The following is a 14,682-nucleotide window of genomic DNA, read 5'->3' on the forward strand; positions in this document are numbered from 1 at the left end:
GCTACCCCGGAAGTGTGGTGAGGTTTGGTTCAGGAAGTCCAAAGTTATGGACTCCCAAAAGGGGTGCCCCTATCCCCCATTGTTTCCAATGGGAGCTAATAGGAGATGGGCGCTACAGTTTTGAAGGTCCATAACTTTGGCCCCCCTGAACCAAACTGCACCAAACTTGGGGGGAATCATTAGGGCAGTCTCCTGATGAGACCCTGAAAGTTTTGAGACTGTGCCTTCAGAAATGTGTCCCCCCAGCCTGCAACCCCCATTGACAGCAATGCAGAAAACTCAATGCAGAACAAAGATTCTTCGGCAAATTTCAGGATGTTCTTGCAGGGAGGGCATTCTTGAACGTATCAGCACCAAAATTTCAGGGTATCATCTGGAGACTGTCATGATTTGGTGCAGTTTGGTTCAGGGGGTCCAAAGTTATGGACCCTCAAAAGGGTAGCCCCCATCTCCTTAGCAAAGAATGTGGGATGGGGTGCAAAAAAAAAATTTGGTCGTGGTGGAGTGGCCACCCATGGGGGGAGGGGGCATCTAACTTAGGTTTTGCCCAGGGCTACAGTTTGCCCAGGGCTGCCTTGTTACGCCCCTGGTCCAGGCAAAGTCAAGGTTTGTGGCAAACCAACCAGGAGAATGTAGTGCACCATGTTCGTCTCTAAATCCTGACCTACGTTTGGATTTCGCAGCTTTCCTCTTGGAAAAAGTTGACCCCCAGATGGGTGTGGAGCCAAAGACTGTGAACATTGTCAGACCTTCGGGTCTGGAAATAACTAAGACTGCTGGATCATTCCAAAGCTGTTTATTCCAGTGATGCGGAAGGTACACAAGAAAAGAGAGGCTCAGATCTGCCCCCTATATCTCTTGGTCCCCCTTCCACCCCACGCCAGATGGCTCTCCCCATTTTACACTTCGAAGTGAAACCAGTCCTGGAAACAGATCACACTTTCCTGGGGATAAGATCTTGTGTTGGGGAACCCTGTGAAGAGAGGAAGAAGGGAGGCGCCTGGCATCTACAAGTTGCCACTGTAAAGTCAACCCCCCCCATGTCAGCCCCCCTTGTCCTGCTGACAGGATCCATCCTGACAAACATGCCCATAGCAAGTCCCTTTAGCTTGATGATCAATGCATTAGGCAGACCAGAATCAAAATGTAGCAGGCAGACTTTTCTGTGGCTGAGATGATCGCTGGCTTGCAAAGCATCAACTTTTATCTGAAGAAAATTCCTGGCAGTTCCTTCCCGTGCTTGTGGCAATCAGGGAACCTGTTCTTGAATTCCGTCTGCAACAAGTTCCATGCATTCAGCCCTGTGTTGTGAATTTCCATCCTCCTTAACTTTTAGTCCACTGCAATATGAGAAGTCTGAAAAGTGACCAGAACGTTAGCATGATTGTCAACACTACTTGTGGAGTTAATTCTTTCTGGTCTTTCTTTTTATTGGTCAAGAAAAACAATAATATTTTTGTTTTCTTAATAAAAGATAAAAGTTTGTGCAGCTGTCCTGTCCAGTTTGCTGGCTTATTAAAAAAGAAAAGAACCCACTTCCTAGTAGTTGCATTCTCAAGAGTTAGGAGCAGAAAAGTTTCTCTAATGTGATTAAACCTTGAAGATTTCTGTGGCTCGTCAGTTTTTACACAGAGACTGCACTGGACATTATTTAGTGCAGAGTTTTCAATAGGTTGTGGAAGATTATCACTTGCCACCCTGGGACTTCTCAGTTCTCAGTTGAGGGGAAAAAATGACCAGGCATATTATTCTACAAAATGGTGCCCGGGGTGGGGGAGGGGGGTCAATAACTTTTTCTTCCTGATATATTAGCATTTAGGAGCAACCCATTTAAGTTGATGGGCAACAGATTCAGGATGGATAAAAGGAAACACTTCTTTTCTCACTGAGTGGTGAATAGACTGTGGTATTCACGACCAGTGGATGTAGTGATGGTGCTTGAAAACGGACACGTAGCGTGGCAATGCCAGGGTGATCTCATTTTAACCAAGAAGTGAATTTGCCTCCCAAGTTGGTGCCATCCTCCACTTCCACTCTTCAAGTTCTCTCCTTTCCTCTCACGTAGGTGATCTCTCACATACCCCACATACAGAAGTACTTACCGTAATTACAGTTCTTTGAGTAGACTTTTTCTTGTGGATAAAGTGACCAAATCATAGCTATCAGATTGCCTGCAATTACTGTCAACTGCAAAAGAGGTTTTAGTAGAACAAGGTCATGTTTCATTCCAACAGAAGCCATGAATGGACAGTAAAAAATTCTGTTTGAAACACCTCGAAGGAAGGAAATTTCAGAACAGGGTGAGGCAATTTCCCTGGTATTAAAGCTGGCCACATTTTCTTGCTTTCAAATAATGCAGTGGTTCTCAACCTGGGGGTCGGGACCCCTTTGGGGGTCGAACGACCCTTTCATGGGGTCGCCTAAGACTCTCTACATCAGTGTTCTCCATCTGTAAAATGGATAAATGTTAGGGCTGGGGGTCACCACAACATGAGGAACTGTATCAAAGGGTCACGGCACTAGGAAGGTTGAGAACCACTGAAATAATGGATTATCTTGTCTTTAGTTAGGTTCAGAATGTTTCCCAAGCAGACGGTCAAGGCAGAAGTTCTTCAGGGACTGTTGATAGCTGTTAGCTGCAAGCTGTTGTCCATCCAACAGCCAGGCTAACTCTGCTGTTATGCAGCTCATGTCCTCCTCAGGAGAACTGGAGACCTAACTAGGAAAGGAAGGAGCAGCCAGCAGTTTTGCAGTAGTTTTAGGCGATGCTGTAGGCCTTGTCTGCTCTGCTTGGAGCAGCAGCGGCGTAGGAGGTTAAGAGCTCGTGTATCTAATCTGGAGGAACCAGGTTTGATTCCCAGCTCTGCCGCCTGAGCTGTGGAGGCTTATCTGGGGAATTCAAATTCTTCGAGGCACTCCCACACACTGTAGCTGGGTGAGCCAGGCTAGTCACAGTTCTTCAGAGCTCTCTCAGCCCCACCTACCTCACAGGGTGTTTGTTGTGAGGGGGGAAGGGCAAGGAGATTGTCAGCCCCTTTGAGTCTCCTACAGGAGAGAAAGGGGGGATATAAATCCAAACTCTTCTTCTTCCAAACTCTTGGCGGGCGGGGGGGGGGAGGATTTTCAATAACTCCAAGAATCACATCTGGGGATGTTGCTTCTCACTGTGCAAATGGGTCTGGTGAAACGGGGTGGGAAAGGAAATGAGGTGGGAAAGGTCCTGCAGCCCCTTGGGGGAGGGCGGTATAAAAGTGGAACGAATAAATAAATAAATAAATAAAATCTGTTCCTGAAACTGCCAACCGGTTGGGGAAGTAAAAAGTCACAAAAGTTTCTTGTTCTCAGTTCTTGGAAACTGGACTTCCTGCCTATTTCCAAAATTTGGAGGACTGCCCATGTTTCCCCTCTGCTTCTCCCACTCCCAGCCAGCTTGCTGGGTTAAAAACATGCCAACAGTTCCGTTCCTGCTTGTGTAACCCCTGTGTAAGAATGGGATGACCCAGAAAGGGGTGGAGTCTGAAAAGAAGCAGAAGGCTGCAGAACTCATGAGGATGGAGGAAGCAAGGCTACCAGGCTGGGACCTGGATTGATTTTATTAAGCCCTTAACACCTTGTTTAAGGGAACTGCAATGTTGTGGGGAACTAGTGGGAAGGGAGTTTATTTTTTTTTTGCTATATTGTAAATGTTAGAATTTATTGTTTCAGGGTTTCTTTTTGTGTATGTAAATGGTGAGAGTTTTCTGGGAACCTTCATCATCTTGAATCCCGTTCACCAAGCCTCTGAAGTCTTCAAAAACCAACCACCAGCAAAGAAGAATTTGGACTTGGCAATATCGGTAGACTGTAAATATAATGGCTTGAAAATGCAAACTTAACAGAACTGTAAAGTGTAAATGTTAAATGTTTTAAAAGTGTTCTTTGTTAAGAGAAGTAAACTGTTTTGTTTTAAATTTAGTTCTTTGCAACTCCTTCCAAGTATTGCCCCACAGAAAGAGGTTACACTTGCATCAACAAAAACAGCACTCAGTGGCTCAGAAATGCAGCAGTCACGTGTTCAGATTTCTCCTTCATCATGGGCATCATTAAGTGCCTTCAAGGAAGCATCACAGCCTAACTCCATGGTGGCGAACCTTTGGCATTCCAGATGTTATGGACTACAATTCCCATCAGCCCCTGCCAGCATGGCCAATTGGCGAGCCTTTGGCATTCCAGATGTTATGGACTACAATTCCCATCAGCCCCTGCCAGCATGGCCAATTGGTGAGCCTTTGGCATTCCAGATGTTATGGACTACAATTCCCATCAGCCCCTGCCAGCATGGCCAATTGGTGAGCCTTTGGCACTCCAGATGTTATGGACTACAATTCCCATCAGCCCCTGCCAGCATGGCCAATTGGTGGTGCAGTGGTGGTGAGCCTTTGGCACTCCAGATGTTATGGACTACAATTCCCATCAGCCCCTGCCAGCATGGCCAATTGGCGAACCTTTGGCATTCCAGATGTTATGGACTACAATTCCCAATTGGCTATGCTGGCAGGGGCTGATGGGAATTGTAGTCCATAATATCTGGAGTGCCAAAGGTTTGCCACCACTGGCCTAACTCCTCATCTGCAATATGGGAATAATAGTGACCTAATTTACAGGGATACTGTAGCAAGCATCAAGATGGCTTATAGAGAGCATGATTCTACATAAAATGTTGATCTGGCATTAAATTAAGTATCACGGAAGTCCACACTCACATTCAGTAATACTAATAAACACTGCAGGAGCAATTTAAGCAGATATGCTTATGAGAAAGTCCTATCTTATTCAATGGGGCAATTGTGAACAGTGCGGTCTGCTAAGCTCCCAGAAAAAAGAATTCTCTTTACGAGATGACACCAGGACAAAATGCCAGCTCCCAAATTATCCGAGCATTCATCTTTGAAAGTCACCACCAAAAACAGCTCAGCCATCCCCAGACATGATGCGGGGGTGGAAAACAGAAAAGTTTTGGTTATTGTATTTTTCTATGCAAAAAGATCTGCCCTACATATGTAAGTAAAGTCTGTTTATCTACAATTTAACAAGGCTGTTGGTGCTGCAAATCAGTCATGCCAGATGGAATAAGATGACGCAGGAGTGGAAAACAAAAAAGTCTCTTCAGTCTGTTCTGCAGAGCTTTGGCTGAGGCACCAGCCTTACCTGGCAGGCAGGAATCCATCTTTCTCGGAGGAGACAGTCTGAACCAGTCCCATAAGTGTGCAGAGGTAATAAGGCTACTTCACTTCCAAACTTCACACTGTAATCCTCCTTCAAACATTTAAAAAGCTAGATTTTTTTAAATTAAAAAAAAATGAAGAATCGTAGCTTTCATCTGTTTCATCCAGAGCAATGTTTTATTCTCTTAAAAGGACCCTAAAATATTCAGAATTTATTAGCATGTCTTTTTTTTTTGCCAGGTGCATGAATACAGAACTCTTGGTTAATACTAACAATTTTAAATTAAATTAATAGCTGTTCTGGAAGACAAACTAAGTTGATAGAAAATATATTTATATATTTATATATATTTACTGTACAAAGTTTACATTACATTTGAAAAGAAAAAAATGTCAATTTTCACTAGTATTACAGACTTCATTTTACATACATTGTTGGAAGTTGTGGCTAAGAAAAATCTCTTTATCATCAAGCAGAGCTTCACATTTTCTTTTCTTTTCTTTCTTTCTTTCTTTCTTTCTTTCTTTCTTTCTTTCTGTCTGTTTTGTTTTTGAACAACACCAAAACACTACTGCCTCAAAAGGCTAACTCACTTCCTTACAGTCACAAGAAGGACAGCAAAACAATTAGGAACAAACAGGGTGTGGGATCACTTTCCCTACACAACACAAATCTCTCCCACCCCCCAACCCATCGGCATAAGTGGAGCAACTCCTGATTTACACCAGTGTAAACAAGGCAAATTGGTATTTACTGCTCATCAGCAATTTCCAAAATGATATCCATTTTTAAAATTAAGGGGATCTTTGAAAAATGGAAATTTGTGGACCAGACCAATGGTATTAGTGGGGGTAGCTTAAGTGGAACCTCCATGGGCAGAAGTGGCCTACCTGAGACTGGGATGATGAGCAATCAGAAGCATCTGGATGGCAGATGTTGAGAACATAGTTTGGAATTCAATAAGTCCTGGCATCACCCAGCCCAGGCAATTCCCATGGATAACTCACCCCCCCCCCCCCCGCAATCATTTTTCTCTCTGCCATCAAGGAAACCTTTGCAACCATCATGTTGCAAGACTGGAATGAAGGAGGCAGCCTGGCACCCGAGCCCAGTGCATGTGGGGATCTTGAACCAGGTGACACCCAGTGCTGGGTGGGGGATAAAAGCTGCACCCACCCAGCACTGGATACTGCAACACTGTCACCCTGCAAGAATCACCTTCAGCCTGGTTCTCCTGAGAGGACAAGACAATCCCCAGGCAAATGAGTTTGCATCCAGTGCAACCCCCGGCCAGGTTGGATCCAGCACACAGCTGAGTAACTGATCAAAACTGCATCGGGATGCAACGCAGCCAAGGCTTTCCATTAGAACTGCTGTCTCTCCCTGGCTTCTGTCTCATGGAGCTGGCTGGACCACTCCAAACGCAGGTCGGGGAGGGACATGCCAGAGGGACGTCCATCACGTCCTTCTCCTTGACTTGGCAGCTTTCTATAAGCAAGCAATTTGAGTCAAAGAAGACTTGGAGAATTTCTTCAGCAAAAGGAGCAGAGGGGCCACCTTTAAAAACCCAGCACAACCACTGCCATTTCCACATGACTGCGGGCACCTCTTAAAGATGTGAAAACCCCTGTTACCAAAAATAAATAAATAAATCAGATCTGCCAAGTACAGCACTCTCCCTATTACTGACAGACAATTTTTCTCTAAAATACCTTCAGCACTGAGTACCAACTCTTTCCCAGACTCTTACAAAACCCCCATCAGTTTCTCAATGCCACAAAGAGCTTGGTTTCCTCTTCAGCAAGCAGGAACCACAAGAAATTTGGCACCGGTTCTTTTCTAACACCACCCCTTTACCAGTCTTTCTACCAAAACAGCAGAACCACTGAGCTACCAACTGCCCCACAGGATGCTAAAAAATGCTACAGGTGTCTATTGGACAGTGCCAGTGATGTCCACAGTAATAAGTGTATGTGATTGAAGCTCCTCTTTAAAGTGGTGTTTGGTTTTTAAATAGGAGGAAGAGTCATTCAGAAGAAAAGAGAATATTAGGATTTCTCTTTCAGATATGCCCTCCCCTATGGAGAAGAGATCTGGGATTGCGTGATGCAATGCAGTCTAAAGTCACAGTTCCCGGGACACCTGATTCAATACATTTTACCTTTCCCCATCTCTTTGCTTACCAAAATCAGCAGAGATGGATGGAAGACGTCCCTGACATCTCATAACCCCCGCCCATCATTTCTTTTTCCTCCTGGATCATTTCAGAAGGATACAGAGAGGGATACGCTTGTCCCAGACCTGGTATCCGGCTCGCCACAGAAAACCCGCCTCCCCCAGTATAATGAAGAAGAAGAGCTGGGAAGATCTGCATTTAGAAAGCAGAACATTTAAATCAAATTCATATTCCTACAACACAAATCGGCTGCAAAAGCCTGCATCTGGAATTATGTACAAGCAGCAGATGGGCACGAAGCTCATGCTTGTAAAGGGGTCAGTTTGAACAACTGAATTTCTCTACTACTAAAAGGGGATGGGGGACAAGTTCAGGCAGTCTAAGGGGGAAGAAACACTGGTTAGGGGGTAAAGACGACCAGCTGTGAGGGCTAATGACTCAACTGCTCGTATACTGGCTCTCTCCCCAGAGCCATGGTGACCTTTTGGCACTCCAGATGTTATGGACTACAATTCCCATCGGCCCTGCCCGGCGTGAGTGTATGCTGGCAAAGGGGCTGATAAACATGAATCCATAACATCTGGAGATAAAAATTCGCTCCCTACTACACTGAGAATCTGCCCTTAGCCTGAAAACCCATGCAGCCGTTTTTCCTCCAAAGGATTATGAGAGCTAGAAACTTGCTTTAAAAATTAGTAGCCCAAATGCTGATTTCTACGCCAAAGTGTACATTCAATGTTTAGGCCCACACAACAGACACAGGTTCCAGCTGAATAATCTCACTTCCAACAACCTCTGAGTTACGAATTCTTCAGGGCTTCGAGCCACACACAAAAAAATGAAACCACATTCAAACTCTGCAGATCTGCCCTGACTTTCAGACAGGAAAGGTTGGGAAATGCAATGCAGTTCTGCAAACTGGAGCTCCGGCGTCTAGCCATGGGAGATTTTGAAATGCTAGCAACAGGCGATTGCAAGAGAACAAAACCAAGAGCAGTTCATCCCGTTCATTTTATAGTTCATACTAGGGGTGGAGAATGTATCTTATGGGGGGATGCGCATGTGCACCACTGCAGGCGCTAACCGGGCAAAAATTAAGAGCCTCAGGTAACTCATCAAAACAGTTTGCGTTTACAGTGCTACACGAACATTTGCCAGAACAGGTTTTTTTTAATAAAAAAAGCTTTATGTCACATTTATAATTAACCATTAAAATTCACACAGGAAGAAATCAGAATGTAAACATTTTTAAAGTACAGTTGCTGACGCTGCAACAGAACTTGAGACATCGTAAGCAAACATAACAGTCTGAATGAAATATCTCTGGGTGTCCCCCCTGGGTGGGCGGGGGGGGGATGCCTTGCAAGACCCCTTCTGTTGTTTGGGAAGATGCCGTGAAGATTTGCAAATAAAAACTTTCAGGTGATGCAGGCAGAAAGTGTGAAAAAGATCATAATGGAAAATGGACTAAATCTTTTGATTGCTCGATTCCAGATCTCCCAAACCATACCGTTCGAATCGGATGACAACTTTGCTACTGTTGCTGCTGAAGGAAAGAGGTGGGGAGAGAAGATAAAAGAAAAAACAGAGCAGTTACACTTTGAATTGTTGTTCAAAAGGGATAGAAGAGGAGTTGTGGCACAAGGTGGTTTTAGCAGAGAAAGCCAAAAGTCCTATAGCATTTAGCTTCCTATTTAGAAGTCTTGGGGCTATTTCATCCATCATAGCTTTCTCAGAGAGATCACCTGAGGAGGGAACCCTGCTCCCCCGGGGTGAACACCAGACTGGGTGAGGTGAGCTTACTGTGCTATGAGTGACAGGGACAGGAAGTGACTGAATGCAACTGGGGGAAATGCAACTTAAGTCTCCCTACACAAGTAGAAATAGGGAAACGTGCCCTCATGTATTCGTCTTTAAGTGAATGCAAGGTTTACTGCTGCCTTGTGTTGCTATGTATGTCTTTAGTCAGAAAACTGGTCCCACGTTGCCTCAGATCTACATGGATCTCTGGTCCGCGAAATAAAAACAAAGGGCTGCGGACGCATCGCGCACAGCCCACTGTGTCCTGATTGGATGGGAGGCTCCACGGCCCTCACAAGGGCGGGTAGTTCGAATCTGGATTCACCCCCCCAAAAAAAACTTCCCCACCGCTCCAGATTGCCCACATGTTTTTTGAAAAGGTCTACTTTCTTCCAGGTTCTAAAATAAGACGTGGGGGGGGGGATGGGATGAACGCGGGTTTGGCGCTGGTGAAGTGGGGAGTTCTGCTGGAAACCTGGATATTTAGAGGGACGAGCACGCATCTAATCATGAGTGGGGAATCGACCTTTCACATACAGGAGGAAATGCCTCTTCCAAGATGACACTCACTATGCTAATTCTGTCAAACTCTGGAGGCAGCATTTGTCTCCCACTTGAGAGCAAGTCCTTTTTTAAAGGCGAGGTCCCCTGGGGCGCCTCCTATCAACTAACCCCCTCTTCTTTAAAACAAGGGGTTTTACGCATTTGTGCAGAGACAAATTGGTTCATCAACTCAACCCAAGCTCACATGATTAAACAACGAAGACTTGTGTGTGTGCATGACAACCCTGTTGCTTTTCACCACTTACTTTCCGGTGGGGAGGAAAGGATATGCCTGCATCAGTTGTTCTCCCAACTTAAGCAACAATTTTAGAACCGAGCAACTCGTGACACTGTGCTGACCAGCCACACAGATGCACAGGGACACCTTTCTTCTCTTTTCTTTTTACAAAACTCTCATACAAAATATAAGCACGTGATGCTGGTTGGTCTTGTTTATGCCTTGCTGACAGTCCTGGTAGTGAAAGCTGGAGAAAGAACCACCAGGGTGACTCCAAGGACGGAGCAGTGCAGGGAAGCGGGGAGGGGGAAAAGAAAGAGCAACACGTTTTACAAGTGGCTGAAAAGACGCCCGACGTGGAGGGCCCCCCCCTCCATTCTTGTTAGTAAAGCGACAGAGTCCTTGCCAATGTGGACAGTTATTTCAAGCCAGCAGCCCACACTGAGAGCAAAGGCAGCAAGAGAGGACAGTCACAGAAGCACTGAGTGCCATCCCAGGGGGTCAGAGAGTGGCAGCGTTGTGTGAGGGGCACATGGGCACGTGCGTGTTTGCGGGGGAGGTGGTCCCAGTGGCGGAGTAGGTTAGGAGACAGGGATGCATGCAAGCCAGTTACTGTCCTGATAGCTACAACCTACAAGAGAGGACGGAAGGCAAGAAAGAGAGAGAGAAGAAAACAGAGTTAGTAATGCACAGTTGCGGTTAAAAGAAGAGCAAGACTCAAACACAACACCAGTTGGAGACCGGGAGGGAGGGGTGCACAGCTCAACTGCACCCCTCCTCTTGATGGACAGCATTATTGGCACTTCTCAGCCCCCTGCTTGCACGAGGAGGGCCACAGCGGTGGGCCTGCCAGACTAGGGGTTCAAAGCCCGGCTCTTGCCTGATGTTACCGGTTGTTCTAAGTCTTTCCTTTTAGAATTGTGCGTTGTGCTGATTTTATCACTGGTGCTCACTTTGAGCTGTGGTTATAGGCAAGAAAGATGACACTGTAAAGTTTCTAAAGAGATTAACATTCAAGTGAATGAATCCAGAAATACCTGGGCCTGATGCCCCTCAGCTACAATTCACCTCGCTGAGGGTGTTGTGTAGAGGATAAGAAGAAAAAAAGGAGAAACTGAAATGCTGCCAGGGCTCCTTGGTTGGCAGAAGAAAAGGGCCGACAGAAACAAGTCGGAGGTCAATGAGGACAGTCCTCTCGAGCACTCAGCAGACGAAGGCGAACGCGCCTCTGAACCGACAAGTGAGTAGTGAAGAGTGTCCTGTATGGGCACGGGGAAACCTAGCAAAGAGCCAGGGTTGTAGGAGGACAGGAGAAGCTTCTGGGAGTGTGACAAGGGCCCCAAAACATCACAGGCCACAACCAGGTTCACGACAAAAGTGAACAATAGATAGCCATTGCAACACAGCATCAATGGGCGGTTTCCACACTGATGCTGTGAGTGTAGAGCCTCTCCAGTGGTGGAGGAGCAGCCCCACAGCCATTTTCCCTGCCCTTTCCTTGGCTCAGCCCCCCTTTGTCTTGACCCCCCCAGTGGTGGGATCCAAACATTTTGAAGTGGCTCAGGGTTCCCATGAGTGGTAGGGATTCAGGCTGTGGCCAGCACCAATGGGGCTGGCCGAGGCCGAGCCCAGGCGTGGCCAGGCATTCGAGGCCGAGGGCTGTGGCTTATGCAGCCGCTAAGTCCTTGGGCGGGAAACGGATGCATGCAGGCACAGGCTGCCACACACGCCGGTGCACCTTCTGCTAGAGTGCTTCAAGTTCTGCGCACTGCTGCTGAGAGGAGGGGGTAACTAAGGCAAAAATCACGTGGCAAAATCACCAATTAGTAACCCCCTCTTGGGAACCTGTGAGAACCTGCTGGATCCCACCTCTGCCCCCCCCCCCAACCTATGGTGGGCTTTTGGGAAAAAAAACGGGAATTGCTGAATCACTATAACATTTTGTGATACATCGTGTTGTGCTACAATCTAGTGCAACAATGTACCAGTTCCAACCTTTGACTAATTTTTACAAGCATCTCTAATCTTTTTCACTCTGGGGATTTAAGGGGGACGCTGCAGGGCGTAGGGAGATCAAGGTGACATATTTGATTGTTCCTTTATTATTTTCTCCTCAAAACAGCTCTTGAAGGTAGGTTAGGCCAAGAGTATGACTGTTCAAGGGACACAAAACTTTAGTGCTAAGTGGGGACTTGAACCCAGGTCCCTTCTCCCAGTGACACTTTACCCCTAACTCCACAATGACTCTCTGTATTATCATCCCATCCTATACTTGTTTACTCAGAAAACCAGAACCACAGAAATCAGTGGGACTATTTCTGAGTACAAGTACACAGGATTATTATTATTTCGAATACCTTTAATGGCATATAAATAGTTTAAGATTAACTTTGCAAGGTAATAACAGCCTTTACAACTTCTGACGAGTTAAAATAACACCATTAAAAAATTTAGCCACCACTTCCAACAGCTCGTAGTTGTGGCTGTTTAAAAGATGTATAACCTTCTGTTTATCTGTAATGCCTTCACTTCCATGCAGGAAGGGGATTATGTGTTTCTTCCTACCTATCTCATAAAAAGGACAATTCAACAGCATATGAGATACTGTTTCCACAGAACCCATGCCACACGGGCATTTCCGTTCTTTATGTGGGATTCCAAGGGTGAAGCGTCCAAAGATAAAAGAGGAAGGGCAGGAGCGTACACCTAGCTTCAAAGTGATTGCTCTGCATGCGACCGGGCCTCAACCCGAGAGATAAAAGGTGCGGGCTACAATTAATCTATCCACAGGTATTCCCAGAGAGATCGAGGTGGTTTTATTAGCTTCCTCTAGCATCTGTTAGAGCTCTCTATCAAAAAGTGCTGTGGTAGCCCCATAGACCTCCTGCTCTGTTATTGTTAACGTGGCAGGTCCTCCAAAGTAATGCTCAACTCATTAAGTCTGGCTTCCATTTGCCCACCACTGAGTTGTGTGGAGGATGGAGCGTCCCTGGGATGTATAGTCCAGTTCGTCTCGATTAAAACAAATCCTAGCCCAAAACTTGAATGTACGGCACCAGGCCAGAGTTTCCAGCCGACGCTGGCCTGTTTCTAAGCACAGGGCCGCATAGGGAATAGAATGGGGCAAGCCAAGGATTTTATACAGAAAGTACGACTGGACCCTTTCAACCTCTCTGCTCCATGCCCATATCCAGATGGGGATCCCATAAAGGATTTGTTGACTCACTTTGGCATTAAATGCTCTCAACGCTGCAGGGATATATCCTCGGCCTTACACAGGATTACAGGGTGCATTTGTTTAATTCAGGTCTCGGGAACCTACCCAGGTTTTCGCCCTGCTGGTGGTTTCCTTGACTGTACTTTAGTAAGATGACAAAACGTTTTTTCCTAGCAAGCAGCGCAGGCACCAACCTGACACGTTCAGACCAAAGCAAGAGCCAATACGTACTCGGCCGACTTCCAGAAGTGTCCTGGGTGAGAGAGTCTCCGGTTGAGCTTTGGCAGTTTTTCAAGCATTTCCATCAGGAGGGTGAAGCTGGGCCGGTCGCTGAGATCAAAAGCCCAACATGCCGAGAGGATTTCCTGGAAGGGGATTATGTCAGGGTGTCAATTTGCACAAGATGACGGAGGAGGCAAGGCTGATGAGGCTCATCATCGGTCAGGGTGTCAATTTGCACAAGATGACGGAGGAGGCAAGGCTGATGAGGCTCATACACAGAGGCCCGGTGAAATGATGGCCTGAGGCGGCCGATGTTGCTGAGTGGCAGCCTCCACTACCGCTGGGCCCCCAGCACCAAGGAGCTGAGCCCCTCATGATGCTTCTCTCCTCGTTGCCCAGATGTCTTCCAACACAGCTCCAGCCCTGCTGGGTTTCTGGCTCTCAGAGGTAACAGAAAAGGAAGTGCCCTTCTCTGCCCCCCGTGGGCCGGGTGGGGAAAGTGCTGGTGGCCAGGGAGTAGTGGCAGCCCTCCACGTTGAGGCCTCATTAGGGGGCAAGGAGTCCGGCCAGAATTGTTTTTCACAGGAAAGCTGCCCAGCACTTTGCCCTCAATCCTGGCTCCCATCCCAGCTTACATTCGGGAGAAAATACCGCCTCTAAAACAGTCCTTGTCACAACCTCAACAGAGAAAAGGCATACCATATATACTCGTGTATAAGTCGAGTTTTTCAGCACATTTTTTGTGCTGAAAAAGCCCCCCTCAGCTGTATTTTAAAAAATATTTTAGGGTTTTTACTTTGTTGACTGCCAGGGGGTGCTATTTTTAGGCTAGGAAGTTTGGTAAAGTTTGGTTCAAGGGGTCCAAAGTTATGGACCCCCAAAGAGGGTGCCCCCATCCCCCACTGTTTCCAATGGGAGCTAATAGTAGATGGGGCTACATTTTGAGGGTCCATAACTTTGGACTCCCTGAACCAAACTTCACCAAACCTGGGTGGTATCATCAGGAGGGTCTCCTAAAGATACTCTGAAATGTTGGTACTGCTAACATAAACATTCCTCCCCTGACCAAAAATCCAGATTTGAAGGATGTTAACTCTTGTGTTTTAGCTTGGTTGCTGGTTGAGCTAAGGTTTTTGTACTTTTAAAGTTAATGTTGAGACCATATTGTTTTTGTTGACCCTTTTTTCCACTTGCAGAGCTAGTTTACTGTTTTTCTTTGAAATAAATATTCAAAAACATTTAACCTACTGATGCCTCAATTAATGTAATTTTATTGGTATC

The 14,682-nt window shown here is 46.2% G+C and overlaps 1 long non-coding RNA gene across 1 annotated transcript; it reads right to left on the minus strand.

The window, feature by feature from the left end:
• Positions 1-4,555: 4,555 nt before the first annotated feature.
• Positions 4,556-14,223, minus strand: LOC125433902. The gene is made up of 3 exons (XR_007244678.1): positions 13,411-14,223; positions 7,992-8,927; positions 4,556-4,596 (listed from the first exon to the last, which is right to left on the minus strand). It is a non-coding gene; the product is annotated as an uncharacterized LOC125433902 (long non-coding RNA).
• Between the last annotated feature and the right edge of the window lie 459 nt (positions 14,224-14,682).

The sequence above is a fragment of the Sphaerodactylus townsendi genome, linkage group LG05 (assembly GCF_021028975.2).
Source record: "Sphaerodactylus townsendi isolate TG3544 linkage group LG05, MPM_Stown_v2.3, whole genome shotgun sequence".
Taxonomy (NCBI): Eukaryota; Metazoa; Chordata; class Lepidosauria; order Squamata; family Sphaerodactylidae; genus Sphaerodactylus; species Sphaerodactylus townsendi.